At 43.5% G+C, this 17741-nt stretch overlaps 1 protein-coding gene across 4 annotated transcripts in view; it reads left to right on the plus strand.

The window, feature by feature from the left end:
- Nucleotides 1-17741, plus strand: part of ip6k1 (inositol hexakisphosphate kinase 1) — a 131900-nt gene that overhangs the window by 17969 nt on the left and 96190 nt on the right. For 2 of the 4 annotated variants that reach the window (XM_068051360.1, XM_068051362.1), the window contains exon 2: nt 9759-10143. The exons of the other annotated variants lie outside the window; for them this stretch is intronic. The gene's annotated coding sequence lies outside the window, so the exon portion shown is untranslated. The remainder of the gene's footprint in view (nt 1-9758; nt 10144-17741) is intronic. 4 annotated transcript variants of the gene reach the window in all.

A 17741-nucleotide genomic window follows, 5' to 3' on the forward strand; every position in this document is an offset into this window, starting at 1 on the left:
TTGATGGTTGGCCCAAAAGCTCTCTTAAAGCCGTCATACATTCCTCTGATGTTTCCAGTGTCAGAGGCCAGCTGAATATGACTGCATAGGTGCTGCCAGTAGTCATTTGCGCAGCGCCTGGCTGTTCTTTGTGCAATGCTTCTGGCTGCTTTAAGTGCTACGGATGTTAACTCGCTGGGGGCTTTCTTGTAGTTCAGCAGTGCAATGCGCTTAGCAGCTATGACAGGTTCCAGCTCTTCAAAGTGAGATTGAAACCGGTCTGCATTCCACTTCACACGCTTGCCATAGGTGGTCATTGCTGAGTCACAGATGGCATCTCTGACGTGGGCCCACTTGGTCTCTGCATCCCCTGTAGGAGTGTTTTGAAGGGCTTTTTCAAGTGAATTTAGAAACTTATGTAACAATGAGAAATTCTGCTAGTGTTGATGCGCAGGCGGCCCTTCTGCTTGGAGTGATGCAGCTTCTTTGGTTTGAGTCTAACCTTGCTGCACACCAGGGAGTGGTCGGTGTCACAGTCCGCACTGTGGAAGCTGTGTGATTTGAACGCTGTTTAAAGAGGCTCGCCTTGTGACGATGAGGTCCAGCTGGTGCCAACGACGTGATCTTGGGTGCCTCCAAGAAACCTGGTGACAGGGTTTAGTGTGAAAGAACGAGTTGGTGATGCAGAGGTTTTGATAGGTACACAACTCGAGCAGTCTCTGTCCATTCTCATTCATCCTTCCAATGCCATAGCGCCCAAGGCAGGAGGGCCATGATTCATGGTCGACCCCAATCCTGGCATTAAAGACCCCCAGCAGGAACAGGTGTTCGGTATTGGGAATGCTACTGATATTATGGAGTTCCTCGTAGAATTGGTCTTTAGCTTCAGGTGGGGAGCAGAGTCTTGGAGCATAGATGCTGAGTAGGTGTACTGGACCAGAGGCGGTGAACAGTCGGATGGACAGTATGCGTTCCGAGCTATTTGAGGGTGGCTCTATCATGCTGAGCAAAGAGTTTCTGATGGCGAAGCCCACTCCATGCTGTCTTGGTTCTTCAGGATCCCTACCCTGCCAGAAGAAGGTGTAGTCTTGCTCTCTTAGAGATCCGCTCACAGGGAGGCATGTCTCCTGAAGTGCTGCAATGTCCAAATTGAGTCTACTGAGCTCGTTGTTAATGATGGCGGTCTTCTGAGAATTGTTGATTTGTGTAAGGTCTTCCGACAGGCCAGGACACACAGTTCTGACGTTCCAGCTTGCAAAACGAAGGGCTGATACCTTTTTTCCTTTTTTGTCGTGCTGTTTGGTGCGGTATTACAGTCCACTTGTCGGGCAATGACCCTGAGCTCCAAGCACCCATTGAAGCAGGTGGACTGTGGCAGGACAGAACCTTACTGACCGGGGGCTGCCCAGTTTGAGGCGGGCGGTAGCTGTCCAGTGAAATGCGATGACCTCTCCCACCAACAAAGGCAACCCATGACGGCCAATCTCTACACCAATTGAGCTGGACTTATAACCTGTAACTGCTGCCTTCCGTGTTGTTTTGGTCGCTGTCAGGCGACTATGGAGTGACCTCTCCATGACGCATGCCTGTGCGGACGTATGGAGGTTGTGAGTTGCCCAAGCATCAAAACCCCCCTCTCGGCCTTCCTGGTGGGGTCCAAAGGAGTGCAGAGCACGACTGTATAGCTGCAGGAACTGCTGGAAACATGTCAAAGGTGATGCATGACCGCCTTCGGGGTTCCGCTCCGGAGTTTCTGTTAGGGTTTACTCCCTTAGCCTTGGACTCTCCCGGGATAGGTAGATGCCAGTGGGAGGAGGTGGGGGAAAAGGGGTGCGAGGGGAAGATGGTGCGAGGGTAAGTAACAAAGAATAAAACTACATTTAGAACCTGGAAGGTTTTCGGTGGCTGCGGCGATGAGCATTTCAGATTTAAATTGGATGATTTTCCAACAGGCATCATTGGAGGAAGCTTCTATTTCTTCTGCGTCTGTAGGGCAGCAGTGTTACAAACTTTAATGGTCACATTCTCAAATCATGTCTTGTTGAGGATCTCTCAATGTGCCGGCACCAAAGAGATTCTCCTCCTGCAATTCTTTCTTCAGTGAGCTGCTGATTGCATGGTGTATGATCTGGAGGCTAGTCGCTCTTATAAAAAAGAAAAAAAAACTAATCCCAATATGTAGTTCTGTTTCGCCATACTTTGCCCTTTCACTGGCTGTCAGATCTAGGCTGGTATTTCAGAGCAGCAGTGAGAGTGCTGTACTGTTGAAGCTGCTGTCTTTTGGATGAGATGTTACCTTGAGGCCCGGTTGAATTTCGTGGCACTACTGGAAAGGAGCTGGAGAGTTCTCCCAGGTGTCCTGACCAATATATATTCCTCAACCAACGTTACTGAAAAAAATTATCTATTCAATATCTCATTTCTATTTATGGAAGCTTACTGTGTGCAAATTGGCTGCCGCATTTTCCCTACAAAACAAAAATAAGGAATCCTTGTAAAATTGAAGTCAGTGGGAATTGGCTAGAATTGTACCTAATACAAAAGAAATGTTTGTGGCTGTTGGAGGCCAATCATCTCAGTCCCAGGACTGAGTTGCAGGAGTTCCTCAGGGCAGTGTCCTTGGCCCAACCATCTTCAGCTGCGTCATCAATGATCTTCCATCATAAGGTCCGTAGTGGGGGTATTTGCTGATGATCACAAGGTGTTCAGTTCCATTCACAACTCGATACTGAAGCAGTCCATGTCCACGTGCAGCAGGACCTGGACAGCATTCAGGCTTGATCTGATAAGTGGCAAGTAACATTCATGCCACAAAGTGCCAGGCAATGACCATCTCCAACAAGAGACTCTAACCACCACTGAATCCACCACCATAAATAGCCTGGGGGTTCCATTGACTATAAGCTTAACTGAATCAGACACACAAATACTGTGACCATAAGAGCAGGTCAGAGGCTGGATATTCTGCGATGAGAAACTCACCCCTCACTCCCCAAATCTTTTCCATCATCAACAAGGCACATTTCAGGTGTATGATCATTTCAGGAGGATTCGCTTGCCTCGATGAGTGCAGTTCTAACAACACTCAGGACGCATGACAAATCAGCCCACTTGATTGGTACCCCAGCCACCACCTTAAACATTCACTCCCTCCACCACTGACGTTCCATAGCAGCAGTGTGTACCATCTGCAAGATGCACTGCAGCAACTCACCAAGGTGGCTTCAACAGCACTTTGCCAAGACTTCTACCACCTAGAAGAACAAGGTCAGCAGGTGCAGGGGAACACCATCACCTGCAAGTTTCTTTCCATGTCACACACCATCCTGACTTGGAAATAAAATGTTCCTTCATCATCACAGGGTCAAAATTCTGGAACGCCTTCCCTAACAGCACTCTGGGTATAGATACACCACACAGACTGCAGCAGTTCAAGAAGGCAGTTTGCCATCACCACCTCAAGGCAATTGGGCTTGGGCAATAAATGCTGGCCTATCCAGTGACACTCGCATCCCATGTATGAATTAAAAAAAAATACACTTCAAATGTACCATTGGTTGTGACACTTTATTGGAGTTCTTTGAAGAAGTGGATAAAGGGGAACTGGTGGATGTACTGTAATTAGATTTCCAGAAGGCATTTGATAAGGTGCCACATCAAAAGTTATTGCAGAAAATAAAAGCACATGGTGTAGGGGGTAACATATTGGCATGGGTCGAAGATTGGCTAGCTAACAGGAAACCGAGTAGACATGAATGGGTTATTTTCTGGTTGGCAAGATATAGCGAGTGGTGTGCCACAAGGATCTGTGCTGAGGTCTTGACCTTTTACAATTTATATAAATGACTTAGATGAAGGGACTGTAGGTATGGCTGCTAAATTTGCTGATGGCAGGAAAGTAAGTTGTACAGAAGACATGAGGCTGCAAAGGAATATAGATAGGTTTAGTGAGTGGGCAAAGATCTGGCAAATGGAGTATAATGTGCAAAAATGTGAAATTGCCCATTTTGGCAGGAAGAATGAAAAAGAAACATATCTAAATAGTGAGAGATTGCAGAGCTGTTAGATGCAGAAGGGTCTGGGTGTCCTAGTGCACGAATTGCAAGAGGTTAGTGTCCAAGTGCAGCAAGTAATTAGGTAAGCTAATAGAAAGTTATTGTTTATTGCAAGGGAAATTGAATACAAATGTAGGGAGGTTATGCTACATCTGGAGCATTATATGCAGTATTGGTCTCTCATATCTTTCCTTAAATAAAATGCGTTGGAAGCAGTTCAGAGAAGGTTTACTAGACTAATACCTCGAATGGGCAGGTTGTATGAGGAAAGGTTGGACAGACTCGGCTTGTATCCGCTGGAGTTTCGAAGAGTAAGAGGCGACTTGATTGAAATGTACAAAATTCTGAGGAGTCTTGACGGGGTGACTGTGGAAGGCTGTTTCCTCTTGTGGGAGAATGTAGAACTAGGGGTCACTGTTTAAAAATAAGACAGATGAGAAATTTTTTTTCTGATTGTGAGGCTTTAGAACTCTTCCTCAAAAGGCAGTGGAAGCAGAGTCTTTGACTATTTTTAAGACAGAGATGGCTAGAGTCTTGATAAGTGGTGAAAAGTTATTGGGGGTAGGCAGGAATGTGGAGTTGAGGTTACAATCAGATCAGCCATGATCTTGTTGAATGCCGGAGCAGGCTCGAGGGGCCGAGTAGCCTACTCTTCCTAATTCGTTTGTAGGACATGAAATGTAAGTCCTTTCTATGAGAGCACTGGGATGACTTATTTTTTCCTGCTGTTGAGAAGAAACTGAGGGGATACACTGAATCCCAACTGAGCCAGCATCCCACAGTGAATGGAAGCAGGCCCGGGGCTGATGGTCTTTTATGGCATCGAAGGAGGCCATTCGGCTCATCGAGTCCATGCCGGCTCCCCGCAGAGCAATCCAGTCAGTCCCATTCCCCCGCTTGATCCCTGTGACCTTGCAAGCTTATTTCCTACAAGTGCCCATCCAATTTCCTTTTGAAATCATTGATTGTCTCCAATTCCACCACCCTCGTGGGCAGTGAGTTCCAGGTCATTACCATTTGCTGCATTTTAAAAAAAAGTTCTTCCTCACATTCCCACTACATCTCTTGCCCAAAACCTTCAATCTGCATCCCCTAGTCCTTGGACCATTAGTTAATGGTAACAGTTTTTCCTTGTCTAACTTATCTAAGCCTGTCATCTTGTACACCTGTATCAAATCTCCCCTCAATCTCATTTGCTCCAGGGAGAACAGCCCCAGCTTTTCCAACCTAACCTTGTAACTATCCCTAGAACTATTCTGTTAAATCTGCTCTCCACCCTCTCAAGGATCTGCACATCTTTCCTGAACTGTGGTGACCAGAATTGGACGCAATACTCGAGTTGTGGCGTCACCAGAGCTTTGTATAGGTTCAGCGTAACTTCCCTGCTTTTGTACTCTTTGCTTCTATTTATGAAGCCCCATAAATAACTTTGCTAACCACTCTCTCAATATGTCCTGCCAGCTTCAAAGATCTATGCACATGCACTCCCAGGTCCCTCTGTCCCTGCACACTCTTTAGAACTGTGCCATTCAGTCTATATTGTCTCACCCTATCCTTTTTGCCAAAATACATCACCTCAAACTTGTCTGTATTAAATTCCCTCTGCCACTTATCTGCAAGCCTATCTATGTCCTGTTGCAGGCAATTCATATCATCCTCGTTGTTTGCCATTCCTCCAAGTTTGATATCATCAGAAAATTTTGAAATTCTACTCTCTATTCCAAGATCCAAGTCATTTATATATAGCATACAAATCAGTGATCCGAGCATTGACCCTTGGGGAACACCACTGTCTACCATCCTCCAGGCTAAAAAAAAAACCAACCATTTACTGTGACTTGCTGTTTTCTATCCTTCAACCACATTTTTTATCCAATTGGACACTGACCCTCCTAAATCATGAACCTCAATTTTGTTAACCAGCCTTTTGTGTGGTACTTTGTTGAACGCTTTCTAAAAATCCATGTAGACAATATCCACCGCATTCCCTTCATCAACCTCTGTAACTTCATCAAAAAATTCAATTAGATTAGTCCAGCATCATCTGCCTTTTACAAAGCTGTGCTGACTATCCTTAATTAACTCAAACCTCTTCAAGTGCCTTTTGATTTTTTTCCCCTGATTATTGTTTCTAAAACCTTTCCCACAACTGATGTTAAGCTAATTGGCCTACTAGGACTGTCCTTGCACCCTTTCTTGAATAAAGGTGTCACATTTGCCATTCTCCAATCCTCTGGCACCTCTCCCATATCTAGGGAAGATTATGACAAACCCTTGCGCTATCTCCATCCCCACTTCTTTTAGCAACCTACAATGCAAGCCATCAGGACCAGGTGACCTATCTATCCTAAGCATGGCCAGTCTTTCCAGTACATCCTCCCTTTCAATTGTTAACATATCCATTGTCTCTACTCTCTCCATTTCTACTGATTTTTGTCAGATTCCTCTTAGTAAATGCCAATAGCACATACTCATTAAATATTCTAGTCTTACCCTGTGCCTCTAAGCATACATTACCCTAGGCCCAACCATCTTCAGCTGCTTCATCAATGACCTTCCTTCAATCATAGGCAGTGGGGATGTTCGCTGATGATTGCACAATGTTCAGGCCCATTTGCGTCTCCTCAGATAATGAAGCAGCCTGTGTCCAGATGAAGCAAAATCTGGACAGCATCCAGGCTTGAACTGATAAGTGGAAAGTAACATTTGTGCCACACAAGTGCCAAACAATGACAATCTCCAACAAGAGGGAATCTAACCATCTCCCCTTGATGTTCAATGGCATTACCATCGCTGAATCCCCCGCTCTCAACATCCTGGGGTTACCATTGACCAGAAACTGAACTGGAGCATCCACATATCTACTGTGGTTACAAGAGCAGGTCAGATGCTGAGAATCCTGCAGTGAATAACTCACCTCCTGACTCCCTGGTGCCTGTCCACCATCTACGAGGCACAAGTCAGTAGTGTGATAGAATACTCTCCACTTGCCTGGATGGGTGCAGTTCCAACAACGCTCAAGGAGCTCGACACCATCCAGGACAAAGCACCCAGCTTGATTGGCATCCCATCCACCACTTTCAACATTCACTCCCTTCACCACTGACACATAGTGGCAGCAATGTGTACCATCTACAAGATGCACCGTGGCAACTCACCAAGGCTCCTTCGACAGCACCTGGAAGGACAAGGGCAGCAGATACATGGCGACGCCACTACCTGCGAGTTCACCTCCATACCACACACCATCCTCACTTGGAACTACATCTCCGTTCCTTTGCTGTTGCTGGGTCAAAATCCTGGGACTCCATTCCTCATAGCACTGTGGGTGTACCTACACCCCAAGGACTACAGCGGTTCAAGAAGGTAGCTCACCACCTTCTCAAGGGCAATTAAGGATGGGCAATAAATGCTGGCCTAGCCAGTGATGCCAAAATCCCATGAATGAGTAAAAAAAAAGCCTCTGTCCCGAATAGGCCCCACTGCACCTCCTACTGCCTGCTTTCTATTTACATGCTTGTAGAAGATTTTTGTATTTCTTTTTATCTTGACTGCTATTCTATTCTCGTATTCTCTCTTTGCCAGTCTTATTTTCCTCTTCACCTCCCCTCTCAACTTGTATTTGGCCTGGTTCTCACTTGAAGAGTTCACCTGAGATGCATCATACACCCTCTTTTTTGTTTCATCATCTCTATCTCTCTCGTCATCCAAGGAGCCCGTTTCTGCCATTTTCTATGTAAATATTGCTTCTTAATCCAAGCAATGCTCTGATGAATATGAATGCATTATTGAATGTTGTCCTCACTAGTTCCATCTGGGAGTTTTAATGGAATATTCCTGCGATGCATGCAGATCATCCAACGGAGCTTCTCACAGTTTATTTGCAATTGGATCTACCTTTCAACACTGTCATCAATCAGTGGCCGTACAAGATATAGTTTACACAGTGTCAGGTTGAACGCACCCTCATAGCCTTTGCAGTCACGTGTTTGTGATAGCATCCATTTCATAGCCATCTGTGTTTTACATCCTCTTTCACCCCTTCCCCTGTGGTTTTGGGAACAGTAGAAATTGAGAGTTTGGTGGTGAATCAGAGGATTTTATTTTGCCCCTCACCCCCCTGCAGCTTCTCTCTGCTATAGGAGCTGACTCCTTAAAACCCATAGAAAAATTACGGCACAGAAGGAGGCCATTCAGTCCATCGTGTCTGTGCCGACTGGAAAAAAAAGCCACCCAATCTGATCCCACCTTCCAGCACTTGGTCCATAGGCTTGTAGGTTACAGCACTTCAGGTGCATGTCCAGGTACCTTTTAAAAGAATTGAGGGTTTCTGCCTCCTCCACCATTCCTGGCAGTTAATTCCAGACACCTACCAGCCTCTGGGTGAGAAAATGTTTCCTCATGTCCCCTCTAATCCTTCTACCAATCACCTTAAATCTGTGCCCCCGGTAATTGACCTCTCCACTCGGGGAAACAGGTCCTTCCTGTCTATTCTATCCAGGCCTCTCATAATTTTGTACACCTCAATTAAGTCACCCCTCAGCCTTCTTTCCTAAGTAAAACAACCCCAGCCTATCCAATCTTTCCTCATAACTGGCAACATTCTTGTAAATCTCCTCTGTAATCTCTGCAGAGCAATTATGTCCTTCCTGTAATGTGATGACCAGAACTGTACGCAATGGTCCAGCTGTGGCCTAACTGGTATTTTATACAGTCCCAGCATGACATCCCTGCTTTGTCTTCTATACCTTGGCCAATAAAGGAAAGCATTCCAAGTGCTACCTTCACCACTCTACCTGGCCTGCCACCTTCAGGGACCTGTGGACATGCACTTCAAGGTCTCTCACTTCTTCTACCCCTCTCAATATCCTCCAGTTTATTCTGTATTACCTCACACTTTTCTGGATTGAATTCCATTTGCCACTTTTCCGCCTACTTAACCAAACCATTGATATCATTCTGGAGTCTACAGCTAATCCTCTTCACTATCAACTCCATTGCCAACTTTTGTGTCATTAGCAAATTTCCCAATCATGCCTCCCACATTTAAGTCCAAATCATTAATATAAAGCACAATCAGCAAGGGACCCAACACTGAGCCCTGTGGAAACAGCTTTCCATTCGCAAAAACATCCATCGTCTACTATCCTTTGTTTCCTGTCACTAAGCCAACCTTGGATCCAACCTGCCGCATTTCTCTGTATCCCATGGGCTTTCATTTTACTGACCAGTCTGCCATGTGGGACCTTGTCCAATGCCTTACTAAAATCCATGTAGACCACATCCACCGCACTACCCTCATCAATCCTCGTTACTTCCTCAAAAACCTCAATCAAGTTAGTAAGATATGACCTTCCCTTAACAAAACCATGCTGACTATCCCTGATTAATAAAAGTTCCTCTATGCCCATTGCTTTCCAGTGCATCGGCCCATTGGCCTTTCTTTATGCCTGAATAAGCTAGGTAAGTACATCAGGGAGGAAAAAAGGATATGCTGATAGTGTTAGATGAATTAGAGTGAAAGCAGGCTTATATGGAGCATAAACGTCAGTATTGACCAGTTGGGCTGAATGCCTGGTTGCTTTGCTGTAGACTCTCGTGTCAAGTTATTTGATTATAAGGAGAGTGTCACAGCATGTCCTTGCACAATGTCTACTTCCAGTAGGGGTCACTGGATAGGAAGAGGATTAGTTGACTTTATGTTTACACTTTTTCCCTTACCAGGACGCTACTACTGCTCTGGTCACTGTGGCCCTATTCCACACTGGACAGTCGACTTGCCAACCAAGGACAGGGAAGTGTTTTTAAACAAAAAAGTAATTTAAAAAAAAACTTGTTGAAGTGTTTGAGATTTCATGGAATGGCCTTTGTATTGAAAGCCATATGGATTACTAGAAACCCCATGAAGATGAATGTGAAAAATGTATCAACGAGGCAAAAAAAACTGTCGCTTGCTGAAAATCTGAAAGAAAATCAGGAAGCGCAGCACGTTTAACCAGCGTCTCAAAGGGCCCATGCCTGAAATATCAACTCATGTCCATTCTACGGATGCTGCATGACTTGCTGAGTGTTTCCAGTGTCTGCTGTTCTTGATGAAAGAAGTTGGACAGTAAGTCATTTCCTTACAGATAGAGGTGGCCTAAAACATCCAATTGAAGTACAATACCAACTGTATAAAACCATTACCCGGTCACTTCAGTGATTGCTCCATAGCAACGTGATGTGCATAATTGTCTGCACCATCCACCTCCAATGCCCCTCCTGTTGACTAGCCAGGTGGGACTCCCCTCTCCTGGTTTCACTATAACCTATTCACTTGTAGCTAAGGAACATCTGCAATGACTTCTCTATCCACCTCCACACCATAAACTCTCGAGTCCCCCAAGGATCTAACCTCAACCCTCCTCCTCCTCCTCATCTACACCTGAGCCTTGACGACGACATCTGAAAATGTGTGGTATGTTGTTCTCTGACAACACCCAGTTCCACCTCACGCCACCTCCACTACCTCTGTGTTGTCGCGCTGTTTTCCAACATTCAGTCCAGGAAGAGCCAAAATTTTCTCCATTTTGGACGTTAGAAAAAGCCAAAGTCATTGTCTTTTGTTTCTGTCTTCAAAGATGTTGCCAGACCTGCTGTGTATTTCGAGCACTTTCTGTTTTTATTGTCCTAATGTCTCCTTTGGTTAGTTGTCAGTTTTTGTCTGTTTATGGTCCTGTGAAGTGCCTTGGGGTGTTTTACTGTGTTGAAGGCACAATCTAAATTCAAATTGTAGTTTTTAATTGAATTTAAATCTTGCTTCGCCTCACTAGGCAGCAAGTTTGTCCAGTTCTCTGTCATGCTGCTGGATTAGAGGGAGGAGAGATCAGTTTCATCCTCAGTATAGCACACCTATGAAAGGTTTTGATTCAGTTGAATAAAGACTGTTGCCTCTGGTTGGGAAGTCAGTGACAAAGAATTTTAAATTTATACCAAAGAGTAATGTGTGTAATGAATAGTCTGTTTTACAGAGTTTTATGTGTGCGATATTCAAGCTTGGGCTTTATTGTGGTTGCCTTGCATCTAGCAGATCGCAGTTCTCCGAAGTGGATACTTTTGCTTGCTGGTGTGTAACTGACTCATGTCTCTGGTTCTTTCCATCACGAAAGTCATTTTTACCTGGACACGTTAGCCTGACCCACTTTAGTCTGGCTGCTGCCTTTCAACCTACTTGTCTTGAGAGGCTCTACTGCGTGTTATACTCCCGCCAGCATAGCTCTTGGGGGCTTCGGAGCAGACTTGTCTCCCCGTCACATCAAAGTGCAGAGCCTGGGGAAGTAACAGGTTGTATATTAATATAGTTGAGATTTTGTAAGCAGATCCTGAAGCATTCCTTAGATTCTTGTTAAAATTGGTGAGATGCTTTGATGCCTTTGTAATGGCCTCATCAGATGACCATTTATTATAGACATACTATAATTAGGCTTCACCCACACCCTGTACCATTGTGATGCCATGAGCCAGCTGATTTGCCTGTTCCCAGATTTCTCCCATTTATAATTTGGGTGAAGGTAGTTTTGATTTTCTTTCTATATATTTGTTTTTCAGCTCTGGCAAAGCTGCAATTATTACCCATCGCATTGCCATTTTGGCATTAAGAATCAACTGTTCAGAGACACCTAGGCCAGCCCATGTTCGGGGTAGTGAATTCCCTTCAAGGGCATTAGTGAACTAGTTGGGTTTTTATGACATTCTTAAAGCTTTCTGGTGCTAGTTCATAAATTACCAGATTTACTGAAAGCATTTGAACAATTTGCCACATTGGGATCTGAACAGTCTTCCTAGTCCCTGGCTATAACCACTATACTGTCATGCTTGGGTCATGCAAAATTCCTTTTTTTCTTCTGCCCTGGCCACAGATTAGGGAAGCCTGCAGTCGCTGTCTGTTGCAGGGAAATAAAGCAAATGGGCAGTGTGCTTTGGTTCTGTAACTGTATTTTGTTAGTAGCAACTGGTTGCACTGTATCAATTTCGATGAGGTCCTAGTCCTTTTTTTTTAGGTGTCCACTGTGGCACACGGTGGTAGAGCTCTCATCTCTGAGTTAAAGGTCATCGGTTCAAGTTTCACTCCAGAGACTTGAGCACAAAATCTTGGTTGACAATTAAGCACAGCACTGAGGGAGTGCTGCATTATTGGAGGTGTCGTCATTCAGAAGAGATGTGAAACCGAATCCCTGTTGACCCCTTCAGGTGGATGCAAAAGATCATATGGCGCTATTTTAAAGTAGAGCAAAAAAGTTATTCCCAGTGTCCTGGCCCATGGGATTTTCCTGGACACAAATTGGCTGCTGCATTTCCTACTTTACAACAATGACTACACTTCAAAAAGTAAAACTGCTTTGGAATGTTCTGAGGTTGTGAAAGGCGCTATATAAATGAAAGTTCTTTTTAATGTATGTTGTTGATCTTGAACTCAGAGGCTGTCGGTTATAGTTGTGCTGGAACTGTGGTGGGAGATAGTAGGATTGATTGGTATTCCACAAGGTTGTGATTAATTGAGTCAAAGGACTGCCTTACTCTGACCCTGAGCTTCCGGTTGCTTGCCATTTCAACACTCCCCCCTGCTCTCATGCTCACATCTCTGTCCTGGGATTGCTGCAGTGTTCCAGTGAACATCAACGCAAGCTCGAGGAACAGCATCTCATCTACCGATTAGGCACACTACAGCCTGCTGGACTGAACATTGAGTTCAATAATTTCAGAGCATGACAGCCTCCCATTTTACTTTCATTTTTAGTTATTTTTTATTTTTTACAATCTTTTTTTGCATTTATTTCATTTCATCTTAGTTTGTTCAGTTTGCTTACCCAGTGTTTTTTTTCAGGTTTGCGCTTGCTGCTGTTCAATATTCAGTCCGTTAACACCTAATCTGTACTAATGCTTTGTCTTTCAACACACCATTAACATATTGTTTGCCTTTGCTCCATGACCTTTTGGTCAGCTATGTGGCCTGGTCCAATCTACACCACCCCCTTTGTTATCTCTTGCCTCACCCCCACCTCACTTGCTTATAACCTGTGACTTTTCTAATATTTGTCAGTTCCGAAGAAGGGTCACTGACCCGAAACGTTAACTCTGCTTCTCTTTTCACAGATGCTGCCGGACCTGCTGAGTGGTTCCAGTATTTCTTGTTTTTAGTTTAGATTTCCAGCATCCGCAGTATTTTGCCTTAATTGTGTTTAACCTCCACCAATTAGGGATTGAGTACTAGTGAAACAGCAACTGAACTTTCATCAGAAAGGAGGAGGGGAGGGTTGGAAGGGGGAAGGTCAGCAGTTGTAGAAAAGACTTAAAAGTGTGAAGAGCTTTTCAGCAAAGCACTTAATCCCCAGCAACTGGTTTGTCATAGCAATAAAGCCTCTTAGCTGGGTCACCTTTGTGGTCTTTCAAACCACAGTGCTGATTCAATAGGCTGCCTTTCTCTGATCTAATTTACTTGTTTACTTCAAGTGTTAGATGTGTGTAAGCAGAGAGGGTGGTGCTTTGCAATGTACTAATGACTGGCATGCAGGTCATTGTTAGGAGTTCCTGCTGGTACAGTGTGTACAATTGTAGTCGCTTTCACAGATGCTTGAGAGCAAGTGTGTGGGAAGCACTCTGTGGTTGGCTGCTTGGCTCGGATCTGCCTGCAGTTCCTGTGTCTATAAGCTATAAGTAAGTAGACTAAGTGTGGCCGTATTGATCCTGTGACAAAGGAAACTACTCATAAAAGCGTATTACACTGACAAAACTTGGAGCGACTTCCAAAGCATTTGTTGCGTGTAATTGGTTGTAGTTTTGTTGGACTAAAAGAGCTTCAGTAGAGATTGATAGCACTGTTCAATCAGGTGTCCTCCTGAAGGGTTTTCAGTATATACAGCAGCAGATACTTTTCGCTTGTAAACAGACAGTGCCCTTAGAAATGCAGCTGATGCTGATATGGAGCTTTAGGTTGGAAACAAGAGTGTACTCCGCATCCTTTGGTGGCTTGATGCAGGTTTTTCCAGGTTTGAAATCTTGGCAGTTTACTGATTTCCTGGGCTATACAGTTTATTATAGGTGATCTTCCAGATGTAGTTACAATTTTGATTTTCTATTTAAAATGCTAACAAATCTGCTGGACAATGTTGGCATTTTCTTTGGTATCAGCTGTTCTGTGTACAATGCTACAAGTCGAGGTAGATTGTTTTAAGGTCAGTACTGCAGCTGCAGGCCCCCCAGACTTGGTGCTTTCTAAAGAAATGACCGATAGAAGTAGTAACTTTGTGCATTTATATAATGGCTTTTACAACATTAGGTTGTCCCAGAGCACTTAACAGTAAATGAAATACCTTTTTGAAATGTGGTTACTGTTGGAATATAGGGAAATGCAGTGTTGGCCAGAACACCTGAAGAACTTTCTACTCTTCAAATAGTGCCATGTGATCTTTTACATCCCCCTGAGATGGTGTAGGAGCTTTGGATTAACATCTCATCCGAAAGACGGCACCTCTAACTGCAACACTGCCTTAGTGTTGCACTGAAATGTCAGCCTAGGTTATGTGCTCAAGTGAGGCTTAAACCCACGCCTTCTGACTTGGGTGAGAGTACTAAGAATTGAGCCACAGCTGATACCTATATGTTAACAAATGCCTGATGCTGATGGCAACTGCAGTGTAATTGTAAGATTAACCCTCGCCACTTCTGGATAGCATTTAGGTAATTTAATGCTTAAATGCACTTATCCAGTTTTATGGATGATCTTTGTTGAAAGATCATCTGTATCTGGGAACAACTTCCTGTCTAATGTATAATGGAATTAAGTATTTGGATGAATTATATATCACCACATTTGGCTTTAAAAGTAATCTTTCCCTCTGGAACTCCTCACCCTACCTAAACCTTCCCTTCCCAAACCTAAGAATGGTGTTATCTAATTGATTCTCTTGATTTGCCATGTCGTCTTTCCCACTCTTTTCAACGTCAATGATGCCTCTGTAAAAATGGAAATTAAGCTTTTGTGCATTTCCATTATTATTTGAAACACATAAATTGCATAATTCCTTAATTTGCTCATCTCTGGATACAATCCAAATTTACCCAGTTTTTCATCAAACCTCAGTCCCTTCCTCCCAGGTATCAATCACCCTGATGAGCTGTTGCTAGATTTTGTCTGAGCTTGGCAAAACCTTCCTACTGTGGGCCACTCATTGATGAACACAATATTCCAAATGATGGTTGATTATTAGTCTGTATAATTGCATTAGCACGTCACAAGCTGCAGAATATAAAGAGCAGCGATGAAGTTCAGGTCCCTATCTGTTTTTGCACACGTGAGCGAGAGTGGGCTTTTAATGAGTCAAGTGCCTGGAACCCAAAATTCCTTTGTTCCTTATCTACACCATCCTCCCCGCACTCCCCAACCCAAAAAGCATGCTTTCCTACTTAGATTGTCCTCTTATTTACCATTCTTACATCCAAAAGTTTAACAACAAACACTTTGTTACCTAGAATGTATCTGCCATCATTCTGTCCTTTGACAGTTTCATGTCACTCTACCTTCTACCATAGTATGACCTGTAAACATGTATATACTGCTCCGTATTCCCAAATCCAAGAGTGAAAAGCAGGGCTCACTGATCCTTTTATTGCTCGCCAGTTGGAGAATTGACCTTTTATCCCAGCCCAACCTCGTATTTCTCATCCAGTTTCCTATCCATGCCACAAGGTAGGTTGCCTACAATCTTGTGCCAGTCTGTTGCATTCATGCCTCTAAGATCCTTTCCTTTACTCATCAACTCAGAACTAAAAGCAAAATAGAGTTCTTGAACTTTACTATCGATGTACCTCAGCCTGCTTTGAATGGGCCCACATCCTCTTTTATCAGGATTTTATTCATTATCTCTGGACTCATTATTTTCTTAGTTTCCTCCTTCTGTTGCTATTTCTAATCTTCCCTGTCTCTCTCGCCACTATTCTTCATCCCTACATAAAACTCCTCTTGTTTAATACTGGACATAAAAACTCTTGTTGCATCACCCTCTGAAATGTGGCTTTTGCTTTGTAGGGATAATTTAGTTTGCAATCTAATTACTTTCTTGTGTAGATTCACTATTCATCTGTAAATTACCAACTAACAGTTGCTCCCTATTCCAGTCAATTCTTTCTTCATTGGTTAGGCTTGAGTTACTCCAAACCTTTGGTCTGTAAATTCCTCCCCATTGCCCCTTCAAGTCTGATTGTGAGGTTTGTTACATTGTGGTCACTAATTCCACAATGCTCCCTTTCTATGCAGAGGAATCATGGGCCGAATGGCCTCCTTCTGTCTATCGTTCTATAATTCTATGTTTCTGACTCATGTTAAAATTGAGTATTGCTGCTTCCTTGCTGGGCTTAAGACTGGTTGCGTTAAGAAATTCTCTAATCGCATTCAGTAAGTCTGTTCCCTTTCCTACTTGTACTGCTCTCTCTCTCCAATCTATATGTTGGTTAAACTCTCCGAATCGTGAAGCATTTGTCTTTCAACTCGCCCTGATCTACATCTCTGCTACTCATTACCTAACATTGCTCCTACTGCCATTGACAGCCCTGTAACATCAGCACTTTTCCCTAGTGTTGGACAGCTCAGTGCTCTCTCCAGATGCAATCCAAATGTAGAACTGCACAGTCTATAATTGATGAAAGTCACAAACCTGAAACGCTAACTCTGTTTCTCTCTCCACAGATGCTGCCAGTCCTGCTGACTATTTCCAGCATTTTCTGTTTTTATTTCAGATATCCAGCATCCACAGTGTTTTGCTCTGTAATTGAACTCTAGGGTGCTTTTCGCAGTTTTCATGGACATAGTACAAGAATTTTGTCCATCCACCATTATGATTTATTTAAATCCTACAGCTGATGCTAGTTCAGGATCTGATATACCTGAATGCTTAGAAGGTGTTGGAAATTAGGGTGTTTCCTTTGGAACTGCAAAATGGCAAGCTGAGAAGTGTTCAGCTTCTGATTGTGGAAACAAAGGCTGGGTACGTATAGACAATGGGCAGTGGGCTTCTTATACGTTGCGGGGTGTTTTTTTGAACATTGAATTGTCAGCCAGTCAACGTGAATGTTCAACAAATATGATCAAGTTCACAACATTGATACCTGTTGTGTACCTGTCAAGGTGTGGCAAATTCGATACCTCTGACCTGATAGTCGATGCATTCTTGGTTATTCATAATTCACAATATAGTGCTCACACTCTGAGTAGTACTGTTCTCAAATACCATATTGCAAAACATAGTTTATGATAAAGTGGAGCAGGAAACTGGTGACAATGCGTGACTTTTAACTGCTGGGCAGACCGGAACTGTGCGAATGAAACCACAAATGATTTATGTACTTGATTCAGATTTTAATTTGATTTTTGATGATCTGGTCTGATTTTGATAATTCTTGCCATTCTGATCTGTCTCAGCTGTTTCACCTTTAGCTTTTAAAGAGATAAACACTGCATTGTTCCAGAAGCCAAGTCTTCGGCAACAATGTGAGTTCCTTGCAGCCGCTCTACAGTTCCTGGAATTAATGGACCAGGGCATTACAAATAATGCCTTTCTGAAGTACATAGGAATCCTAACAAATATCGCTTTCTATGATGCTTGGATTAAACAGTGAGATTCATTAAAAAAATTAAAAATTGAGAATTGGAATTACTTTTGAGTAATCATGAGA

Source organism: Heterodontus francisci, chromosome 19, assembly GCF_036365525.1.
Source record: "Heterodontus francisci isolate sHetFra1 chromosome 19, sHetFra1.hap1, whole genome shotgun sequence".
In the NCBI taxonomy this organism is placed as follows: Eukaryota; Metazoa; Chordata; class Chondrichthyes; order Heterodontiformes; family Heterodontidae; genus Heterodontus; species Heterodontus francisci.